This window comes from Paramormyrops kingsleyae, chromosome 2, assembly GCF_048594095.1.
Source record: "Paramormyrops kingsleyae isolate MSU_618 chromosome 2, PKINGS_0.4, whole genome shotgun sequence".
NCBI lineage: Eukaryota > Metazoa > Chordata > Actinopteri > Osteoglossiformes > Mormyridae > Paramormyrops > Paramormyrops kingsleyae.
Genome location: NC_132798.1, coordinates 20,589,551 through 20,614,750, shown reverse-complemented (window position 1 = coordinate 20,614,750; position 25,200 = coordinate 20,589,551). Strand labels below are relative to the sequence as shown.

The 25,200-nt window shown below is 49.5% G+C and overlaps 1 protein-coding gene across 4 annotated transcripts in view; it reads right to left on the bottom strand.

Moving 5' to 3' along the window:
• cux2b (cut-like homeobox 2b) overlaps positions 1 to 25,200 on the bottom strand; it is a 112,990-nt gene that overhangs the window by 73,967 nt on the left and 13,823 nt on the right. Inside the window, exon 1 of one of the 4 annotated variants that reach the window (XM_023840616.2) lies at positions 20,019 to 20,113. The exons of the other annotated variants lie outside the window; for them this stretch is intronic. The gene's annotated coding sequence lies outside the window, so the exon portion shown is untranslated. Of the gene's footprint in view, positions 1 to 20,018; positions 20,114 to 25,200 lie in introns of those variants that run through there. 4 annotated transcript variants of the gene reach the window in all.

Here is a 25,200-nt window from a genome sequence, read left to right as displayed (position 1 = left end):
TCTCCTCATTGGTGGGGTTATCACTGATGCTCTGAGCCCATCATCAGCAAAGGTGCTTGCGAGAATGCAACCACGTGCCAGTCTGCGGCTCCCTGGTGAGTGGGTTACCATGACAACAGGCTATACAAAATAAACATGGCAAAGGAGAGGGGCAGGGGCCACCAAGGCCATAGGCACGTGTGACAATGTGACATCAATTTGAAGACCTTGACATTACGCAAGAACGCTGCTGGAAATGTCAGCAATATGGCTAATATTTTTATTTCTTTCTAGAAGTGTTTCATTTGGAGCAGCCAGATTTGGTATCCCTGGGACACTTGTTTCTCCTTTGAAAGAAATAAAGTAATCTGTTTAATAGCACAATTACTGGAGGCATCTCGGTTGAGTACAAGGGTAGAAGAGCAGAGATGTGAATGTAAGCCCTCACCAGCCCCCTCTCCTTACAGCTCAGGTATTGCCCCTGTAACACTGACCTTCATCAGGTGAGAGAGTGACTTCTCACAGGGATGCTTTTGAAAGATATATTTTGTGTTATGTGTTCTTAGTTAAGAAGGTTGTGCAACTGCAGACTTTAAATTGCTCGGAACTAGTTTCTTAAGGCAGGTCAACAACCAATGCTAACGACCCCTTAGGATTTTTGTGTGGCTGGTTAATATTGTTAGACTGTAACTATCAAACCATCCCAGGGATAGACGAAAAGGAATAATGAGCTGATGTGAGATCTGCAGCGAATGGCATGCAGGGGATGGCCGGCTGGATGGGTTTCCTTTGTTTTGCAGGAGCAGAGGGAGCAGGGAGACATCTTTCAAATGCAGTGGAGGCAAGGAGGGGTGACTGTGCTGATGGAGGTCATGAGGTGGGGTGGGGGATGCAAACGGATGAAATGACAAGGGCAACGGAGTGGGACATTACACCCTCCTGATGGCCCCAGAGCACTTAATGAAAAAAATCCAGGACACAGGATGGGGGGGGGGGTCGGCAAAGTGTCTCTGAGGGGTATGTCCGTGTCCTGCGTGTGGGGGCGATGGATTACAGCGTTCCGCTTCATGCTCCCACAATCCTGCCGTCTACAGGCAGAGAACAACCCCCCCACCCCAGATGCTCGGGTCTGCCTCTGGGGGCCCAGGCTTTGGGGCACATCAGGCCATGTCACATGCCCGAGACTCTGGTCACCACGGGCAACATTTCAGTTCCCAAAGCTGAGCAAAAGAGATGAATCCCTTGCTCTACCGGACAAGTGGGTGGCCGTTTCCTACTCAAGACTGCCCGGCTGTTGTTTAAGACCTGGAGGAACCATGGGTGGCTGTTCTCTTCCCCTTTTCTAAAAAGTCCCAGCCCAGTTAGCTAGCATGGCCTTAGCGCCTTTTCAAACCCCGCAGCCATGTGCATTCGACCAACAGCCTTTCCTCCTCTCCCATTGCATGATGCGGTACTCAGATTCGCATGCAGCTCACAAATCCTGAGAGCCCCTGGTGCCAATTGTGAATCAGGGCTTTGTGTCTGCACCTCCGCCCCACCCAACCCGGGCATGGCACTTGATGGTGATGCCATTCCACCGCCAGACACTTCCTAATGTGTTAATTAACAAACGCTACCAGGCGGCACACCTCCGGCAGCTGACCTCGCACCCCAAGTTTGGATTCCACTTCACGGAAGGAGATTAAAAATAATAATAAATTATAATTACCCACAAAAATCAGCTTATAATTATCGCTACTTTGCAACATCATGGGAGAACAAGTTTAACCATCAGGGTGCCACATATCTTGCTATATTTCTTTACATGTTCTGAGGGAGATCTTTAACAAATATATTCTTAAAAACATTAAACAGCTAATTATAATTATATTTCAAAATGTACTGCAATTGGATTGCATGCAAAAACACCTTGCATTTTGCAATGGAAACATTTTAAGTGAGTGTTACATCTTGCACTAGTTGCAATTTGCAATTTAATTTTATTTTAATCAATATCATATTGTATTGGAATAACTGTCAAAATGAGCATCACCCCACAGAATGACAGTGGATACACAAATTGATTTTCACCAGGGAACTTCAGAATGAAATATTTGGAGAATGCAGGCATTTGCCTTGAGCCTACACTCGCACACACATTAAAACAAAACAAAAAGACATGTTCTGTTTCTGAGTAACCAGCCACACAGGGGCCGGTAATTCCCCACCTCTTCCCACAATGCACCAGGAGCCGACGCACACAATACCTCGAAGCTGGCCCTTCCTGTGCAGCCAGGAAAGCGGGGACTAGGTAGAGAGAAAGAGAACAGCGCAACACCCAGCAAATGGCAGATATATGGATCCAGCCCCCATTCGCACAGATTCCCTTGTTATCTATGATTTTCCTCTTGAGGACCATATCTCCCCGTGTCACCAATCAATGTCCGGCGATTGCCAACACACAGAATATCTCACTTGCGCAGCATCTGCTCAGGCTTACTGCTCTGCTCAGGCACCTCAGCTCCTCCAGCATAACCCCAGCAAACGTGACTGTCTCCGCTGCTGCCGGGCAGATTTGACCTCCCTGAATGTGGCGTAGTATGAAGCACTGGCTGCAATTATTCCTGGACCATAATGGCAGAGACAGGGGTACTTTAAACTATACTCATATAGGGTACTCAGTATATTGTGTATTTTTTTCATCCTTTGAAAGTTAATTGAAAGTGAGACACAGTATGATAGATGCGCTACCCAGAATGCAATTTGTATGTAAAACACCAGAAGGTATACAGAGAAGAGCGGTATCCGTGCATATAAAACCAGCATGCACTTGCAGCAGGGCATCGTAAAAATACTGAGCGGTGGAGCTCAGTGCAACCCACTAACGGGTTACAATAAAGAGTGAGCGTGGCAGAGGAACAGAGCCCCGAGTTAACACTGACCATCGGGGGAACAGAGCCCCGGATAATGCTGATCTTCAGGGGAACAGAACCCCGACTTAACGCTGATCGTTGGGGGAACAGAGCCCCGGGTAATGCTGATCTTCAGGGGAACAGAACCCCGAGTTAATGCGGATTGTTGGGGGAACAGAGCCCCGGGTAATGCTGATCTTCAGGGGAACAGAACCCCGACTTAACGCTGGTCGTTGGGGGAACAGAGCCCCGGGTAATGCTGATCTTCAGGGGAACAGAACCCCGAGTTAATGCGGATCGTTGGGGGAACAGAGCCCCGGGTAATGCTGCTCTTCAGGGGAACAGAACCCAGAGTTAATGCAGATCGTTGGGGGAACAGAGCCCCGGGTAATGCTGATCTTCAGGGGAACAGAACCCCGAGTTCCGAGTTGGGGGAAGAGAACCAAAAGTTAACACTGACTGTCAAGGGAACAGAGCCCCAGGTAACATTAACAATTGTCAGGGGAAAAAAGTCTTGGGGTAACATTGATCGTTAATGGAACACAGCCCAGAGTTAACACTCATCACCAAGGGCACAGAGCCCCGGGTAACGATGATCATTGGGGGAACAGAGTCCTGGGGTAATGCTGATCATCACGGGAACAGAAATGTGGGGTAACACTGATTGTCAGGGGAATAAAGGGGAATAGACAAGGGTAATGGGAAGATAATGCTCGTCATAGGCTCAGGAGCCCTTTCAGTCACAGGCTCATCTTCCCACATTACCCACAGAAAATGCATAATGTGAACATCTGTGAAGTGACTCTTCCCCCAGCAACTGAACCTCCACAACAAGCAGCCTGTTCTTCCAGATCAGAGCATCACTGTGAAATAGCGGCAAAGACCTCTTAGCATTTAACTGCTGTGAGGCGCGGGGTGGGGCAGAGCTTCACTGTGACATACCACGACTACAGAGCATTCACTCATTCATGCCTCTGCATGGGGGGACCACTCATCTGTTGTATACAGTCATTCTTTTTCCAGTATAAAATGAGAGACTGTTTGGTTACTGGCCACATAAGATGTGGAGTGGGGGGGGGGGGCGAAGTTTCCTTACTGAAGGCTGGGGAGATGGATGTATCAAAATGGAAGGATCAAAACACCAGAGCCAGCCTGACCCACTGCTCTGGGGGTTCATTTCAAGTACAGTACTTGGTTACATTTTATTTATTTAGCAGAAGTTTTTGCCTGAAGAGATGTACCTCTTTCTAGGGCTTAGGGGTCCAATTGTCACATAATTCTGCCGATACTAGGATTTGAACAAGCGGTCTTCGGATCACAGACATCCTAATCCGCTGAGCCAGACACGGACCCCCGTATTTACTGAACCTTTAGTGAAAGCAGGTGGACCCATTTGGTTGCAGAAACGCAGAGCTAGGTGCTGGAACAAAATCAATCGAGCTCGGTCACATTGACCCCTATCCTTACATGACTAATGTGAGAGGTCACCACACAGAGTACTATGGTCCAGGCAGCTTGGAAGAGGTTCAGATCCACACCGCAAGGAGGGAAATGGGTCCAGGGACCAGAAGACCCTCAGCCCAAAATGTGGAATAGGACATTGACAACAGGCACCCGGGGGGTTCATGATGTTTTGCGAAGGACCCAATCACTGAAGGGATGTTTGACAAAATTCCCAGAATTCTAAAAGGCGTCCAAAAGATAAGGTCGCAGGTGAAACACAGGGTGTGTCCGAAATCGCGCACTTGCCTCAGTGCACTGAGATGTAGTGTGTAGTGCGCACTGCGCACTTCCTCCTGTAGTGCACACTACCATGGGAAAGTGCTGTCATAAATGGAACACTAACATTTTGCACTTACCGGAAGTGACGGACTAGCATTTGATCGCGATTCTCCAGCGCCCCAAAATATTTGCCGTGTTTTGTTTACAATGAATTTCCTTGTGGTTTTATTTGCGTGTATATAACCTATCTACGACCGCCTAACCGGCTAAAAAACTGCTAACATTTACGTGTGCGAACTCTTCTAAGCCGATATAATCGCAAACTCAAAATTATCTATAACTGTCGTCAGAGAGTGACAGGCTACACACCGAAGTATACATCAGTAAAATAATTTTATTAATGTTACATTTATATGACGCAGTTGCCTCCGCTTGAGCTTGCGTGTCTATGTTGTCCGCCATTATTTAAACTTGCCGAAAGTCCCTCCCCTTCTGCTACGTAGTCAAAATGGCGTCCGTTTAGTGCGAGTAGTGTCCATCGTTCTGCACTGCGTTTTCTGGCCGTTTTCAGTGCACCATCCGGGTACTTTCAGTGCGCTTAATTTTGGCTTAGTTGTCAGTGTGAACGCACTACGCCCTAAAATCGCGCACTAAAAGTGCGCAAGTGCGCGATTTCGGACACACCCACAGTGACATAGCATTTCCGTCAGCCAGGTAGCAATCATGCTGGCTTATCATTCCCGGCGATAAAAACACACGAGGTGCTGAACTCCCCCGGACTTTTCATATTTTTACATAAAAGCAACGGGAGCAGAGGGGAGGAACATGTGCAAGGAGGCCATTGCAGAGTTTTTAATGCAGCAAAGTAAACAGCTTAATCCGCACGGAAAGGCTGAGGCGTCTGGCGGGGGGGTGGGCCTTGCCCCCTCCCAGACGGCCTTTTTCCGGCTCAGGGCCTACACCTAATCCTAGCCACTCTCCCACTCACGGCCCTGGAAAATGACTTCACACAGCTGTCTCAAATGCCCAACACAGCGATTCTCGCCTCACTGAACTCGGTGTGTGTGTGTGTGTGTGTGTGTGTGTGCGGAGGGAGGCATCCTTCTTTTGCTTACCTCATTTAAAATATGTATTTTTTGTCGAGGGACGTTGTCTTCAAATACCCTTAAGGAACAGGAAGGATACATTGAAGAGAATCCAGGAGAGCTGAGAGTCCTGATTCTAGGACTGACGTACAACCAGCAGGTTTTCATGGCAGTGTGACTAAATGGAAAATCACCTCAACAACAGCGAAAGTTATGCCTACCCTTCAGACGCTCTACGCGTCAGTTATAATGCATTTCTTTAACACATTCATTAGCAGAATGGAATGTTCTGTCCCTAGATGAGCAGTGATACAAAGGAACATGTCAGAAATAAACTCCTAATGTGCTTCACAGAATCATGGCCACAAAGGGACACGTTGGGAGTGTATTCAATATGCTTCACAGAGTCATGGCCTCAGAGGGATACACCGGGAGTGTACTCTATGAGCTTCACAGAATCACAGCCACAGACGGACACGTCGGGAGTGTACACTAAAAGTGCTTCATAGAATCACAGACACACAGGGGCATGCTGGGAGCCTACTCAATGTGCTTTGCTGAATCACAGCCACATAGGGACACGCTGGTAGTGTACTCTTAACGTGCTTCACAGAATTATGATCACAAATGGACATCCCTAGAAGGGATGATCCAAGACCACAGACAAGTGACATAATGTAAATATTTGAGATATAGGACTTCCAGCATCTAGAGCACATATGAAGGGCTTTGTAGACCCACCACACTTTGCATTACAGGCACACGAAGGTGTGGGAGCTGCTGCCCTTTAGTTACTTCACCAAGCAACCCAGGCAAATCAAGCAACATCTTAATAACTCTCTTTTATTGCACTGAACACCAACCAGCTAAGGCAGAAGCACAGGCTTGGTGTGAGCTTGGCGTGAGTGACACGCTGGACTGGTATGTAGATACAGAGGAAGTCTGCAGGACCTGTGCAAAGGAGGCTGGTTTTCTTAAGGAAATTCAAGGCCTTGGGTGTGAGTAGCGAACATATCCATGTTATTCCAGTGTGTCTTAGACAGTGTGCCTTAGACAGTGTGCCTTAGACAGTGGCATGATCTTTACTGCCCTTTGCTGGGGAAAGGGGTCGTACCAAGATGCAGGAAGCTGGTGGGCTGAACAAACTCATGAAGAAGGCTTGTTCTGTTGCAGGGATGAGTGTGGGAAGATAATGTTCTAGTCATCGGCTCAGGAGCCCTTTCAGTCACAGGCTCATCTTCCCAAGAGGCACCACTGGGCAGATGTGGCGCCGCTGCCTGCCCCCCGCCCCCTGCCCCCCGCCCCCTGCCCCCAGGCTCCATGTCGCCAGCCCCACCCCACACCCAGAGAACACATACCAGGCTCTCTTTGATTCACAATGATTAACATGTTACTCATACATACTGTTTGTGAACCACAACCAGGAACCGCAAAGTCTGGTGTTTTTTTCTGTACAAAGGCTACATGCTATTGGCCTTGATTTTAGACCCAGCAGTACACTGACACTAGCCAATGGGGGGGGGGGCTTAAATCCTTCACAGAAATACATGAATGGTTCATTGAGGTTCAAAGGTTTATGTTAAGGGTCATGAAAAAGCAGCAGAGGCTGTGTATCATTTATAAGTGACTTTTCTCTTTTTAATGTGCAAACACCAATGTGACTATTCATGAAAAATCAAACCGACAACAAGCAATAGACAAAGTATCAATGAGCCTGATCAGCAAATCACTGGGGAGAGAAAGCAGGTGGACCTGGAGGAAACCAGCCCACCTTCAGCCTCTACAGTACAGCGGGATAAGGACGAATGCTGGGGACCACTGAAAATGATAAAAATGACAGTAATAATAAAGATGGGTAAGAGGTCCGTAGCAGAAGGATAATCAGGGTACGTGTAGTTTTTTGCTTACCCCTTGCCCCCTGAACTGCTCCCAGGGGCACCTGGCACACACTGACCCCTTCAGAAGCCCCAGCAATAACAGGGGCTCTGCGAAGCTCCTTTGGCATTTCTGGGAACCGGCTGCATGGCGAGTTCTCACACGGTATCGATTGTTTCAAGCCAAACTGTTTCAGCCGCCTGTTATCAATGACGGGGACCAAACAAGATAGCAGGGGCCCAGGGGCAGCTGTGCATTCAGCACTGGCTGGCAGATTGAGGTCACGGCGGGCATTGCGAGAGCACTCCAGAGCTGCGGGACGGGAGTCAGAGAAAACGCTGCTTCAAGAAGGAGAAGAAAAAAAGCGTCCGCAGGCTTTTATCTTCTCACTGAATGCCAGCCTTACGGGGACCATTTCAGACTGCTTGGATTCATTCACTGTGGTGTTTTCGCTCAGTCAGAAAGAGAGCAGTGGGGGTGGGATGGGGGGGGGGGGAGGCTCGTAGAGGATGGAAACAATGCCTGTCGAGCCCAGTAACAAGAGCCAATGATACTGGACAAAGGGAAGCATCCCCCATGATTAATCTACCTGTGAGCCTGGTGGATCGCTATGGGCAAAGTCATATCACAGGGTACCGCAAATACACACTGATGGGGGGGGGGGGGGGGGGGCATGAACACGGAGAAACACGTAGGCTCTGGCTTCTGCCGGATTATTTGAAGCATTCCACTCAAGCCTGTGGAGTCCGACCTCGCTCTCTCTGTGACATGGTGCATGCAGCTGGCGTGTGACCTTTGACCTCATTTTAAAAAATCTCTTTCACTGCAGAGCTACAGTGTAAAACGTTTGGGGGGGTTATGGAATCGAAATATTAACACCTGAGAGGGCAGAAGGGGAGGGGGAAAGGCATTTCACTACGGCCTTCTGACACCAAATTAAACACTTGCCAACTAGTTATCTTTCTGAGCTAATTTAGCACCATAATTTATGTTTGGTATAAAAGACGGCTTGATTTAGGACCGTCGAGGCCGTACATCACTGGCGAGAGCCGCTCCACTTCCAGCGAAAGGGACAGAATTAGATCATATTCATGATGCAATTAAACACTTCAGTGGGAATCAATGTAAAACTGATGAGGCCTGAAAACAATGCATATGGCAGACAGCGCATTAAAGCGCATTACCTTCCCCGCGATCCCCTCTGAAGACGCTATTTAAATCTTCCAGCAGTTTCCACCGCCACCAATTCGGAAACGCGGAGGGATAATAAGTGAATTCTGGGCAAAATTATTCAGCTAATAAATTGCCCGTGGTAACGGAATATCAGATGAAAGTGATGTGAATTATTAACTACAGAAACTGTTTGTTCTCACCATGGGTGTGATGATCACTCAAACGAGGAAGAGAAGACCACAGAGAGGAAGAGGGCGGATTTAAAACGAGAGGCAAAGATTTTATAATTAGCAGCTCTTGTGATGCAGGCCGTGGTGGTGTGGGGGGTGACATAGCCTGGATGTCTGTGGTGATGCTGGTCTTGGTCTACACTGGCTTTTCACAAAATGCTTCCAGGCCAAAGTGGACGTCTGAACTCATCCTCATTCTACACACAAGGAACACACACCGGCTGCATGAAATCATTATGTAAGCCAGATGCCTTTTATTTTCACCCAATACCTATCTATCCATCCATCCATCCATCCGTCTGTCCATCCATCCATCTTCCCACAGCTTATCCAGCACAGTGTGCCCAGAGCCTGTCCCCGGCATCATAAAGTAGGGGATGCCCTGGATGTGATGTCTCAGACCATCACAGGGCACAGACACAGACAGACACCTACTGGCAAATTTGCGATGCCAATTAGCCTCACAGCATGCTTTTGGACCACGGGAGGAAAATGGAGCACCGGCCGTACACAGGGAGAACATGCATCCTTATGCACGCTGGAGATGGAGGCAGGTCCCCAGTGCCACACTGAGCACCTTCCAAATATCTAGCATCCTAAAAATGCATATCTGTATATCCAATGTCCTGCAGTGTTAAGAGGACTGATGAAGGAGGCACAGACACAACTACACGACATAAGAAGCTTTATCTGAAGACGAAGAACAAAAGCAGGCAAGGTGGGAAACACGAGGGAGTGTTTCCAGAAAGACCTGCAATGTCACGATAGTGGGGAGCATGAAGGATATGAACAGGGTCCACAACTGACAAGTCGCTTTTGGCAAATGCACACCACAGACAGTCTGATATGTGTCAGTGGACACCAGCTGACCGCACTTCCAAGGTTAACCACTAGGGGGGGGAGATCAGAGGAAGCACAGTCTGTCCTTTGTACCTGAAGTGTGCATGCTGCTTCGCTGTAACAGAAACATGGCGCTTAGCACTAACTGTGAATGTGTGGGGGTGCTGTGTGTCTCAGTGGGTTAGTGCAGCGTGCCTGTAATCAAAAGGTCGCCCCTGAGCAAGGCCGTTAACCCCAGCTGCTTCAGGGACTGGCTGACTGTGCTTTCTCAAAAAATGTATGTCACTTTGAATAAAGGCTTCCGTTAAATAAAATCGTTTAAATGGGGGACTCCATACGCAGACATATTTCATATGCATGTATACATGCAATCACACAAACATACATACCCTACAAAAGCCCGTGGACAGGTAGCCCACAGACAGCTCAGTGGAAAGAGAGAAGCCAGGTCTGCCACTGGCAGGTTGAGCGACTCACCCTAACATTCGGTGACCTGAAGGGGGCGCTGCTGGACAGAGCCGCCAAATCGCTCAGCTCATAATTGATGAACTAGAACCTCTTCACGGTGTGAGTGACACGACTTTGTGAAACCTCAATGATGGGGGTTGTCCGGCACCATTGAGATCATTCTGCCACCCTCAGGGAGGGCTCTGCATAACCTGTATGACCTGTGAGATGCAAGCTTTGTGCTGAGATACATTCATGGGAATGTTAACGCTATTTGGTATTAATTCTATTTGCACTAACAAATAAAAATGGCTGGAATAATAAACAATAGTTGCGAATATTTGCAGAGGGACTGATCTCCCGGTACAGAGCAGGGGACAGGGCTACTTCCTCTCAGCCGGACAGGTAACCAACCACAACATGTACCGTGGCAAAGAACAGACCAAGTGCAATGAGGAAGGACAGACACGGTGTACAGTCACGCCTGGCTGCAAACTGAGAGGCTGTCATGTACATCTTACTCATTTTGCAGACACTTCTATCAAAAACAACACACTTTTTCATGACAGCAGGGTCAGTCCTTGGAGCAATGGGTCCAACAATGACATCACTCAGCTGACACTGGGATTTGAACCAGCAAACCCTGATGACAGGAACAGCATCCAAACCGGCGGAGCCACACACTGACCTCCATCACACAGGAGTGCTACAGGAGTAGGGGTGTAACGATTCTCCAAGTCCACGGTTCAGGTTATACCTAGGGTTTCTGGGTTTTATTAATCACCAACAATTTGGAACTCTAAAGAAGGTCATTATCCACCTTGAGTTAATGAAACTTGTCAAGTTTTTACTGCAGGTGTGATCACTTGATTATAATTGGACCAAAATAGTCATGTGACACACACAGTTGGAAAATAATAAAATAGGTGTAATATGTAATATTTACAAAATTTACAGCTGGCTCTAACTTTAAATACAATAAACTCTGTTATACTGTTATACTGTTTGAATTGTGAAATAAACAAGTTTTGTAACATTAGTAACCAGGAATTATGAAATGAAAAGTGATTTTTCTAACATAAGTAATGTAATCAGAGCTGCAGCAGTTTGTATCTCAGTTTTGATCTCGGTTTCAGAACTGTTATAAAAATGGGGGCAGGCCCCAAACCTCCATGTTGTATGCTCCAAGCCCCCTGGGAGAGGCCCCAGGACCCCCCATGGGATAGCCTCCAAACCCCCATGAGATAGGCCCCAGGATCCGCCATGGGATAGGCTCCAAACCCCCATGGGAGAGGTCCCAGGACCCCCCATGAGATGGGCTCCAAACCCCCATGGGAGAGGCCCCAGAACCCCCCCATGCGATAGCTTCCAAACCCCCATGGGATAGGCCCTAGAACCCCCCATGGGATAGGTTCCAAACCCCCATGGGAGAGGCCCCAGAACCCCTCTTGGGATAAGCTCCAAACCCCCATGGGAGAGGACCCAGAACCCCCCATGGGATAAGCCGCAGGACCCCCATGGGATTGGCTCCAAACCCCCATGGGAGAGGCCCCAGAACCCCCCGTGGGATAAGCTGCAGGACCCCCATGGGATAGGCTCCAAACCCCCATGGGAGAGGCCCCAGGACCCCCCATGGGATAAGCTGCAGGACCCCCATGGGATAAGCCGCAGGACCCCCATGGGATAGGCCCCAGAACCCCACATGGGGTTGGCTCAAGGACACCCCCCTTCCCCCCATGGGATAGGCTCCAAACCCCCATGGGAGAGGCCCCAAAGCCCCATGGGAGAGGCCCCAGGACCCCCCATGGGATAAGCCGCAGGACCCCCATGGGAGAGGCACCAGGACACCCCATGGGGTTGGCTCAAGGACACCCCCCTTCCCCCCATGGGATAGGCTCCAAACCCTCATGGGATTGGCTCCAGGAGCCCCCCCATGAGATCAACCAAAGGAAAAGAAGAGCAGCACATAGCTTAGATCACAGCGGAGGTCCTCATCTGTCCGGTGGCAGCCCCAATGGGTCTCAGGGGATGTCGCCGCCCTGGTGGGGCTTGAAAGCGCCTGAATGTACCCAGCATCTCTATATTTATAGCAGCTGTTTAGCGAGCAAATGGTCTGCTACCCCCCCCCCCCCCCCCAGCCTACCCCAAGTGCCGCTGTGCTCATTTATACAGCGGGAATATTTACAAAAGCAATTAAGGTCAAGAGCGTTTCTCAAGGTTACAGCAGGACAAGTCCTGCTAAGCATGCTGGTGATATAACAGGGAAGCACGAGACTTTGGGTCACTCTGTCACAAACACACCAAGCCACCCGAGTGAGTGGCCATTTACTGGGTCAGAGCGAGCAGGAGTCCGTCTGTGAATGGCTGCTGGGACTCAGGAAATGCTGTTCCTTAAAAAACCAACAGCCAATGAATGACAGGATGACGTAACATATAAAAAAAGGAAATGCAGACTAAAAATGAAATCACTACATTTAAAGCATGAAATATAACGCACAGGCCTGTCTGGACTCCCTGGATTTATCCTGGGGGGTTTATTTGTTACTCTGTTTCAAGGTACTTTCCCAGCATGCATTGGGTGGCAGAAATTTATTTTGCCACCAAAACATGTCACATGGGGTGGCCACACCCCTAAGCACTCTGTAAGCCCCCCCAGATGGAGACCCCGTCCCTGACAAAGCCGTCTAGTAGACAAACTGTCCCCCATTATTTTCAGTGACAGCGCTAAAGCGCGTGGCATCCATGCTGATGCCGGAGCAAAACAAACATCACCTTTGTACCCCGGGTGTTGGAGCTGGGACGGGGGCCCAGGAGGCCGAAACAGCCAGCGGGGGCCTTGGGCATTTCGCTCGGGTGTATTCAGAGAACAGACTCGAGCCCGGCCTCCTCGCGGCCCACGGGGACGATTCAGGGAGGAGGTGCAGCTCCTTCCTGTTGCATCACCGTCACACTCATGGCCCAGGTCACCGAAAACTCTTCCTTCCCGGCCTAATCAGCTCAGCCAGGCCTAACAAAAGGGGCACTGTCTCTTTAAGTGATGGCGGCACTGCATCACGGCTGCCAGGCCGTTTGCCGCGTTATTGGCCAAGCCACAGACCGCTGTTTATACTAGTGGGCATCCCGTGTTTGCAGGAACAATTATGGCATGACAAATGGCCCATCACTGCCATCCATCAGGCCGGGCCTGACAGCAATCCTATACGTGGGAGGCTACTCATCCCCCCCGCACGCTCTCTGGGGTCCCATGCTTTAGTAACCATGACAACGCACAAGCCATTGGGCCCGGGTGCCACTTGCCGATGAAAGATGGGCATCCAGGAGCAGTGCTAGAAATTAGCCTATGACACCCCCCACCCCCAGGAAGCAGGCCAAGGAGCCACAGCATCCCTTTGTTCCCCTGTGGGGGCCACTGGGTGGAGTCCGTTTGAAGAGTGCTGCCGCGTCTCAGGCTGCCCCGCAAGCATGCAGAGCCTCCCCCATCATACATCACTTTGCACCCTGGCCTTCATTGCTAACGTGACAGATAGCACTTGATACCGAGGATCCAGACAGGAATGGGGAGGGGGGAGTTGTTGTATTGTTTATACCGAAACGCAGACCTGTTGGGGGACAGGGGTGGGGGCACGGGTGAGACACACCGCAGATGCTCCCTGGCTGCCGAGAAAGGGGGTGACTTTCCAGAATATGAGAAATTACACACTCCCCCAGCGCTCCGCATTAAAGACGAGACTGTTTCCGTTCCCCGATCAGGAAGGGCCACTGCTCAGCCCGTCGATACGGGAGCTTGGGGGAATCCGGAATCGAGTGCAGTGGAGTGGGGGGGGTTCGCAGGGATGGGCATTGAAAACACAACACAGCAGCCAGAGAATCTCTGAACCAGGCGGGACACCCCATATATTCCCCCACAATATGATAAAAAGCTGTTATTTTGACGTGGTGGGGACAATTCTTTTGGTCCCCACAAGGGCAAACTCACTTCTATACAAATCTGTGACTGCAATAAAAAAACTAAAAAAGGAAAAACTCTTGTATTTCGTTTGATTACTTATGGTTAGGGCTGTCATAGTGAGCATTTGCATTTTTCCCACAGAAATGAATGCGTCTGTGTGTGTATGTGGTTCGTCTGTGTGTGTACGTGATGCGTCTGTGTGTGTACGTGGTTCGTCTGTGTGTGTACGTGGTGCGTCTGTGTGTGTACGTGGTGCGTCTGTGTGTGTACGTGGTGCGTCTGTGTGTGTGTACATGGTGCGTCTGTGTATGTACGTGGTTTGTCTGTGTGTGTACGTGGTGCGTCTGTGTGTGTACGTGGTGCGTCTGTGTGTGTACGTGGTTCGTCTGTGTGTGTGTACGTGGTGCGTCTGTGTGTGTACGTGGTTCGTCTGTGTGTGTACGTGGTGCGTCTGTGTGTGTACGTGGTGCATCTGTGTGTGTACGTGGTTCGTCTGTGTGTGTACGTGGTGCGTCTGTGTGTGTACGTGGTGCGTCTGTGTGTGTACGTGGTGTGTCTGTGTGTGTGTACATGGTGCGTCTGTGTATGTACGTGGTTCGTCTGTGTGTGTACGTGGTGCGTCTGTGTGTGTACGTGGTGCGTCTGTGTGTGTACGTGGTTCGTCTGTGTGTGTACGTGGTGCGTCTGTGTGTGTACGTGGTTCGTCTGTGTGTGTACGTGGTGTGTCTGTGTGTGTGTGTACATGGTGCGTCTGTGTGTGTACGTGGTTCGTCTGTGTGTGTACGTGGTGTGTCTGTGTGTGTACATGGTGTGTCTGTGTGTGTACGTGGTTCGTCTGTGTGTGTACATGGTGCGTCTGTGTGTATTCAATAGAGATTCAGAAGACTGACCGTAGCAGGACAGCAGACAGTAGGTGGTGCAGCAGCTAAGGAGCTGGACTCCTGACCATCACTTGCTATGGATACTTTCTGCTAGGCAATCAAATATAACAAATCATTACTGCAGTTTGGCATTTTTCAAAGTGCTGTGCAGGTGAGTGCAGTACCTCTGTGCTGAGATACCAAAAACAGAAGGTTTAGCATGTCCCTCTACCCAGGTCTCACTATGATTTCTTTGTTCTTGTCACCTTGCTGTGTGGAGCACAGAGACGTCATGAACTACAGATCCCACAGGGCACTGCAGCATTTAAGAACCCTTGTGCCATGGCTCTCGGACTTACCATGTAAACAGGTATGACCCTCCCCAGCCGTGAGTGGAGCAAAGGAAGCCGCAAGGATCGGGGACACCCCACTCGCCCATAGGGGAGCTAAGGAACCGCAAGGATCGGGGACACCCCACTCGCCCATAGGGGAGCCAAGGAAGCCGCAAGGATCGGGGACACCCCACTCGCCCATAGGGGAGCCAAGGAAGCCGCAGGGATCGGGGACACCCCACTCGCCCATAGGGGAGTTAAGGAAGCCGCAAGGATCGGGGACACCCCACTCGCACATAGGGGGGCAAAGGAAGCCGCAAGGATCGGGGACACCCCACTCGCACATAGGGGAGCTAAGGAAGCCGCAAGGATCGGGGACACCCCACTCGCCCATAGGGGGGCAAAGGAAGCCACAAGGATCGGGGACACCCCACTCACACATAGGGGAGGTAAGGAAGCCGCAAGGATCGGGGACACCCCACTCGCCCATAGGGGGGCACACATACAGGACTCATGTGCATAAACATATAGGCAGACACATAGATGCATACGCAAAGACGCACACACAGACACACACTCACACAGATGTACAGACACACATACATTCAGATGTACACAGGCATACACAAACACGGATATACACACAGACACACATGCTCACAGGCACAAACACAGACACACACAGGCATACACACATAGGCAAAGATACACACACACAGAGTACAGCAGACGGGCCAGGATTTAAAGGTCATTAGGCTTTAATTGCATGCTAATTCCTGGAACAGAGGAAGAGGAGCATGATGGGAGAAAGCTTAAACTATTACGGAACAGAGGCGCCTCTTTGAGGGCATACCCATCTCCCCTCCACCTGGGGCCCCATTGACAGGGGCCACACACTATGCAGCAGCGACCGAGGGCCTGGCCCCCATCGCGAAGCTGTACCCCCCAGCCCTGCTACACACTGCCAAGTGCAACAATGGCAGATTAGTGAGGCCCTTTTTCCTGTTTCAACAGAGGTTAATAGAAAGTGACAGAGCCAAGTCCTCCCTGATTAAGTACGCTGAGAGATATTACACCAGTCTGTTACATCAGATCATTATTGGATTAAACACCGCACACAACAATGAAATCTGAATTTTAATTTTCAGCATGCACAGTAAACGGGCTTTGAGAGCGCAGTCATCAGAACAAAGGCCGCATTGTAATAAGTTCCAGCTTGTTTTTTCTCCTCCCTGGCGTTCCTGAGCTTAAGGGATGCAAATAAACACTCTTGGGACTGTGAGATGGCAGGAAAAAGTAAAGACCCTGCTCAGATTAGTGCCCCACCCACCACTGCCCCCGCTTGTCCCTTTCTGTCATCAGTCTGAAATTATTTTACAAATCAATGAGATATGAGCAGGTGACCACTGGCTGGACAAAAATAGGACGTCTCTCATTACAAAAGCACCATTAACCAGGCAGCTGATCTGCAGGATAGGATCCCGAAATCTGGCTTTACCCTTTCATCTGTGGTACAGAGGTAATTCAGGTGTTATTTAATGGGGGAGGGAGGTTCACCCATCAAATGTTACATGACCCCAATCCTCTTAACTTTCAGCGGGATGCTGTGCGGACACACAGACATAACCACAACGTTGGTTGATGAGAGAACTGGCCGAGAGCTCATCCCCCCATCCTGGGCTCCCATCACAGGCTCCCTGTACGTTATGGGACTGAGTTTAAGATTTTATTGTTTGCCTACAAAGCATTAAATGGACTCGCTCCAACCACTTACACCTGCATGACCCATCTAGGTCACTCAGGTCCGCTTTGAACCTGCAGCCCCCAAACTCTGGATCGACTTGCCCTGCATGTTAGGCTAACCCCAACTCTGCCTACTTTTAAATGCCATCTTAAGACACACCTTTATTCCTAGACTTTAAACTGAGTATGAGAGTTGCTTAATTTATTTGTTTTATTGTTATGGTCTTATTTTTATGTCTTTTAAACTGGCCTTTGTGTCTGCATCGTGTTGTTTCATGCATTTTCGTCATTTTGATTGTGCAGCAGGTTGGCCAACTGTTGTTGTTGTTGTTGTTTTTAAATGTGCTTTATAAATAAAGCTTGACTTGACTTGACCAGCTGTGGAGGATCTGAGTCAGCCATGGATGTGAGTCGCACGTGCGCCATCATTGAAAGCGAAATCCAAAAGCACCTAAAAAGTAGCTAAACAAGCTAGATTTTAAAACATGTCCAGTTGCTGTAAGGGGCTTTGCCAGTGTCAATACAGAAAAGTAAAGATAATCAGCTATTTTATGAAAACTTATCAAATACATGACATGTGCCCTGCGATAGGTTTACACCCCATCCTGTGTTGTTCCCTTACGCCTACAGCCTTCGGGTAGGTTCCAAACCCCCTGCAGCCCTGAACAAGACACGTGGTTACAGAAAATGGATGGATGGATGGATGGATGAGATGGGCCTTTCTATAGTTGGTAATGGTGCAGGTTTGGCAGATGGTCTAAAGTCCCTCATTACTTGAATAATTTAATACTCTAATAGCTTAACGCGACTGACTCAGATCGTCAGTGCATGTGCGACTCAAATCCATGGTTGACTCAGATCCTGCAGTGACAGACTGTTTGCTAACCCACTGATACCCTGCCGGGCTGATCCCCCCCCCCCCCCCCCGCAGGACAGAGTGTCCCCGGCTGTGTCCAAATTCAGAGGCTGTATCCTTTGAAGGACACGCCCTACGAAGACACTGTCTAAGTGTTTTATTGGACCCCCATGCTTGAACCGGGTGGGGGGGGGGGGGGGGGGGCTCATGTTTGCTGTGACCCCCTCAGCACCAGTCAGCAGACGCTGACCTAGCACACAGCAGCACATCGCTATTGCAGCCCACTAGCAGGTAGCCCAGTAAACCTGGGTGTGGGGGCGCTCATAAAATGCTAATATGTTCTGGGGCCACTAATAATATCTGTATTTCCCAACATGTTCGGAGAGGTAAGATCGGGGGAGCAATTATCGCCCCCAGTGGTGTTTTCCCCCCACGTTTGTGCGAACAACGCTGAAGCCGATTCCACTCTCGGTCTGAGACGGCACATACATCGCGGCATGCTTTCCTCACCAGAGCACCGCAAAGAACTCTGGGAGATCAAATTAACCCAGAGGGAAGAGCTCATGACACAACTGAGGTTAAGCAGCTCCTCCCAGGTAAAACAGCTGAGACCCATCTGGGACGTGAACCAGTAATATTCATGGTTCGGGTCTGCGTCTGTAATCACTGAATCACTCGCCACCCTATATATATATTATATATATTAACAGTTCAGTCATTAACCCCAGTTGAAACTACTGCTTCCAGTCAATTTCTCAAGAGTCCAACAGCAAGGCTCTGGGGACTTGACCCCAAACCATATAATCACACATCCAGGTTCAGCAGTGCTCATTATAATTGGGACCCTAGTCCCAGGAGTGGAGTGGATCACTGAGCTGGGGTCTTCAGTTTACTGGTTCAAACCCCTTGCTGGGTAAACTTTGCAGGTTCAGTATCATAGCATCAGGAGCAGGGAGGCCTGGCATCAGGTATGATGACCAACAGCAGGTCCATTGTCCTTCACTGGGGGGCAGAGCAGACCATCACCCATAACCAGTACCTCTTCACTGCTGTCTATCTCCCCACCCCCAGGAGTAAGGCACCAGCACGGCAGTGAACACAGCAAGCCACTGGCATCAAAGGAGAAATACGGAGCCCCCCTCAACCCGACCCTCCCCCGAGCCCCGGTGAAGCCGCGGACCTGGAAGGGAACCGAATCGGTGCTCAATTAGTGCCTCTCTGGGGGCATCCTGCACCCGCCCCACTGCCCCATTACTCCCAATAAATCTGAATGCTTTACGACGAGGCACATAAACCCCACCGGATGATAAATAGCAGCCTGTCGTGGGCTGACGCCAGGTTCCGCTCCTCCTTTCGCCAGTAGAGGCTCCTCAGCATCACCAGAGCTGGACTGAGTTCGCATACAGCTAATGCTAATGCTAACCCTCCGGCCGCCTGATGTTCCTCAGAGCATCAGCATCACTGCAGAGCCAGACAGGGTTCTCACACCCGAACACCAATGCTAACCCTCCCTCCCTCATGTGGCCTGATCATTCCTGCCATGAATACCTGCAAGGTCTGGGCATTGTGCAATATTAATATCGACACTGCATGTTATGCACATGAAACACTCACATCGCAAGGACCACGACAGTCAGCTGAGTTGGGATTAGGTTTGGGTATTTAATTTTCCACACCATCATACCGTTGAGATTTTATACCACGGTATATGATGTTTTCAAAAGGAATATTATTTTGCAATAATGTTTCTGTGTTTTGAAATGTTTCCAATACAATTTGCTTAGCAGGGCGTCCTCATGATAAGATTTGCCAAACAGAGATCATCAAAATCTCATTCCTTTTCAAGATTATCTAGAATATGCAAAAAAAAACAGTGCAAAGTTTACTAGTGCTCCTTTTCCCAGGAGGGGTGTGACCTGAGAACGCTTGGGCTGATTGGATATCAGACATGCTGCCACTTTTGAATCATCAGCAGTGGACTGATAGTCTGACAGCAGCAGAGAGATGCAGCAGTCAAGTCGAGGGGTAACGAGTACCTGGACTAGAAGCTGAACTGCTTACTGAGACAGAAAGGGCCTGATGTTCCTGATGTTATGGAGGGTAAATCTGATGTTATGTGCTCAGAAGAGGGCAGCTGGCCATCTGCCGTCACCCCGAGGTTCCTAGCAGACCTTGATGGAGACAGTGTGCATGAGCCAAGGTGAAGAGTGATGTCCGGGTGGATGGTAGGGCTGGCAGGGATGACAAGAAGCTTGGTCCTGGACGGGATAAGCTGGAGGTGATGGTCCCTCATTTAGGCTGCAGTGTCAGCCAGCATGCAGAGGTCCAGGCAGAGACTGTGGGGCATCAGGAAAGAAGTACAAGTAGATATGGCAGAGCAGTGGATGTGGCTGCCGTCGGCAGCGCAGTGGATGTGGCTGCCGTCGGCAGCGCAGTGGATGTGGCTGCCGTCGGCAGCGCAGTGGTAGGAGCAGCCATGTGGCTGGATGATCGTGATGACAATACTGAGCAAAAGCAAGTGATTTCTTGGCACAATTTGCTGTAACAGTACCAACGTATTTGACAGAATCTGTTGCTTACAGTTTTTCTTAAAATTTTTTTTGCTTTGTGAAAAAAAATCTTGTTTATTTAAATTTTTTCCAATATCACGCAGCCCTAATATTACCTACTCTTTTATATGCGCACACACAAATGGTTAAAAAAGAGAAAGTGAATCTGTATAAATTTGTCTGCCCTCCAAGAGAGCACTCTTTCACTGGCCTTATTTGGAGCATAGACAATGTGGGCCTGATCTGTTCCTTTTGTACGCGGGATAGGATAGGCAGAGCCTGAAAGGAGGCTGTGTCAACAATTTTGGCAGCAGACTGCACATTCATGCAAAATGTAAAGGCATACAAGTGTCAAGCTTTATTGATAAGTGTAGGTATGGAAAATGGATGGATGGTGTTTGGAGGAACACAGTGAAATTCTTGTGCCACGGTTGCAGTGTACAAATACACTGACTCCGCCTCTGGGCAAAATGAACAAAGGTGTCCTGGACTGACGTTACAGCATAAAGCTCCAGGTTCGCCATTGAGAGTGATGCTGAATACCGAGTCTGTGCCCATCACCTCTCAGGCTGCAGTGCGACCAAACGTAATGCTGCTGTACTTATCCAATTCTGTTCACAAGAAAGCACGTTACCCCCCGCCCCCCCCCCCCACTTTATGGAGCAGCGATACCACCCAAACGGATTATATTAAGCCACTAATGCACTTTACGATGGCATCTTCTGCCCCCCCCCCCCACCACCCCCGTGACAGAAAGGTGTGCAGATTTATAACACCGACTGACGGAAAGTAGGCCGCTCTAACAAGTCGGAGGCAGTTCTGCAGAGAACAAGAACAAGCTTATTTGCTACAGGCAACAGAATCAGCTCCAAACGCAAGGACGCGCCAGCCTGGGGGGCTGTGTGATCAGGGTGTGCAGAGCGACGGCTGCAGCCCGCAGAACCGTGGGGGGGGGTTTCAGCACGCTATACCCCAGTGAGTGTGAAGAAGCAGGACCGGTCAGCAGCTTCCCTTTGCACCAAGGAGCCTCCTGAGTCGGGGGGGGGGGGGGGGGGGGGAAATGCTCAGAAGAGCCAGTGAGCCATGGCTAAGCACTCATACGCTGCCGGCCTGAGCGTCACGTTTCACATTCACAGTGAATATACTTAGCAGTCACTTTTACCCAAAACAGGGTCAGACAGTCCTTAGGGCCCACAGGCGACACGGGTTTTCAAAAAATCCAGCCTGAGATTCACTGCTGACAGGAGTTGTTTTAAAAATGACAGTATTATTGCTGCCCCCTCCAACTACAAAGACCAAATATTCATGTGCTGCACTGACACATTGACCAAGAAACAAGCCGAGAAAGCGCATCACCCACCTGTAAAAAGCCACATAATTAACTCTGCTGTAGGATCTCTAAACCAGGTTCAGAAATGAACGAGCATGCCCCCCCCCCCACCATAAATAAGGATGACGCCATTCTCAAGGATGAGAGAGCAGAGAGAGGAAGACGAGAGGAGATGTCAGAGGAAGGCTGCTCAGTAAACACTGGTATACTTGACCCACCCCCCATGCCCCCTGTGCCCCCCATGCCCTCCCGGGCCCCCCCCCCATGACCCCCATGCCCTTTCTGCCCCCCCATGCTCCCCCAGGCTCATCTGCATAAAGCCAAAGACAAACTTTCCAGTAAATAAAGGAGGCTGTCGCTCATCGATCGCAGCCCAATGCTCTGCTGATTAAAAATTGATCCATTTTCGAAAAAAATCGAATCAGATGAATAGGATTCTTTCATATATGGATGGGAGCCGCCGCTGTCACTGGGATACAGACCTGACATTAACCTCACCCCCCCAGTGAAAACCCAGAGCCAGACACATACCACCCCCCCATCACGACATTGCTGAATTACTCACGTCTGGCAAATAGCAGGGTGGACCTGTACCGCTGGCTTTTACGACCCCCTCCCAGAGCTGTGACTCCCCAAGGAGCTGCGGGTGGTGAGTGGGGGCTACAGCGTGGGGTCAGGAGAAGGTGGGGAGGGGTGCTGGGGTCAGAGACACTTGGCGGTCAAGGACGCGAGTATGAATGCATCAGCATGAGGGTGACATGGAGTTAATGACGACACATGTCTAGACAGCTCCCCGCATCCCAAAATGCAATGCGGCACAAGCAGGGATCTGGACAGTTCCCCGCATCCCAAAATGCAATGCGGCACAGGCAGGGATCTGGACAGTTCCCTGTATCCCAAAATGCTGTGCGGCACAAGCAGGAATCTGGGCAGTTCCCTGTATCCCAAAATGCTGTGCGGCACAAGCAGGGATCTGGACAGTTCCCTGTATCCCAAAATGCTGTGCGGCACAGGCAGGGATCTGGACAGTTCCCTGTATCCCAAAATGCTGTGCGGCACAGGCAGGGATCTGGACAGTTCCCTGTATCCCAAAATGCTGTGCGGCACAGGCAGGGATCTGGACAGTTCCCTGTATCCCAAAATGCTGTGCGGCACAGGCAGGGATCTGGACAGTTCCCTGTATCCCAAAATGCTGTGCGGCACAGGCAGGGATCTGGACAGTTCCCTGTATCCCAAAATGCTGTGCGGCACAGGCAGGGATCTGGACAGTTCCCTGTATCCCAAAATGCAGTGCGGCACAAGCAGGGATCTGGACAGTTCCCTGTATCCCAAAATGCTGTGCGGCACAGGCAGGGATCTGGACAGTTCCCTGTATCCCAAAATGCTGTGCGGCACAGGCAGGGATCTGGACAGTTCCCTGTATCCCAAAATGCTGTGCGGCACAAGCAGGGATCTGGACAGTTCCCTGTATCCCAAAATGCAATGCGGCACAAGCAGGGATCTGGACAGTTCCCTGTATCCCAAAATGCAGTGCGGCACAAGCAGTAATCTGGACAGTTCCCTGTATCCCAAAATGCTGTGCGGCACAAGCAGGAATCTGGACAGTTCCCTGTATCCCAAAATGCTGTGCGGCACAGGCAGGGATCTGGACAGTTCCCTGTATCCCAAAATGCTGTGCGGCACAGGCAGGGATCTGGACAGTTCCCTGTATCCCAAAATGCTGTGCGGCACAGGCAGGGATCTGGACAGTTCCCTGTATCCCAAAATGCTGTGCGGCACAGGCAGGGATCTGGACAGTTCCCTGTATCCCAAAATGCTGTGCGGCACCCACCGGGCATCTGAGTGGGGGGTTGCGGCCTATTGGAACTGGGGACTTCCCAAGATTGAAATGACAGAAATGGCGTATAGACACAATAACACCCCCCCAACCCCCACAAACCACAAATGTATCTCAGTGGCTGAGTGACATCACAGAATAACTCAGCCCTCCGCTGCCGTCCACTGCATATATATGTAACTTGTATATTTATATCACTCGGTGTGATAGCTGTGTGTGTATTTGGGGCACCCATCTGTGCAGTATGTGTAACTATGTGTACTAATCTTCTTATTTATTTCTCTTTGTTATAGTATCTTTTGGTCTGTTTTTCTCTATTGCTCTTTTATCTATAGGCTGTTGTAAAAGTAAATGTCCCCCGGTGTGGGATCAATACAGTCTCATCTTATCTTATCAAATCTTATTTTATCAGCTCTAGGGCAGCGCTATGTCACCTCCTTATACAATAACTTATACTACAGACCGGGTTAGGATTAGGGTTAACCCTAACTTATACAGTACTACAGACAGGGTTAGGATTAGGGTTAAACCTAACTTATACTACAGACCGGGTTAGGATTAGGGTTAACCCTAACTTATACTACAGACCGGGTTAGGATTAAGGTTAACCCTAACTTATACTACAGACAGGGTTAGGATTAGGGTTAACCCTAACTTATACTACAGACAGGGTTAGGATTAGGGTTAACCCTAACTTATACTACAGACCGGGTTAGGATTAAGGTTAACCCTAACTTATACTACAGACAGGGTTAGGATTAGGGTTAACCCTAACTTATACTACAGACAGGGTTAGAGTTAGGACTAATACTATAGAAAGTGCAGCTGCATATATAATCCATTTAAGTGTTTGAACAATATTTAAGTCAATGCATAACCCAATGCATAACCCAAATGCATAAAGGTATATAAGGCTAGCTTACTCTGGAAAACAACACGTGCTAAGCGATGACATCATGACAATTTCTCCTGCTCCATACAAGGAAGCTGTTTCTAAAGATCAGCCAGTGCTTCCTGAGCCCCTCCATCAGCTGCTGTCAGGGCCACCGCCCTCACCGCCAAGCCGCACACGCTATGAGAGACAGATCTGCTCCTTTATTTTGATTAATGACATCCCCGCCGATGGTGATTCATTGCAGAGCGGTCCAACCCCCTTTTTACAAACCCCTTTCGGAAGGCATAAGCAAATTTCTCACAGTAAAAATTAGAGGCGTCATCTGAACTTGCATTAGGATTCAAACTCCAACTAAAGATTACACTGACATTCTATAAATAGCCAGAGGAGCCCACACATCCCAAGGGAAGAACACTACTCCTTAAAAGTGACACCTGGTGTTGTTTCTAGGAGGGGAGTACATGAAAGATTTGGAATGGATTTATACGGAATTTGTGCCCAGTAAATACCATCAGTATTGTTTTGAGGCTCTCTTCTACCAGTCAGCACGAACGAGATTTTTAAATCATTCCGCAGTCTTATAAAAACCTGCCTGGAACAGTCACAT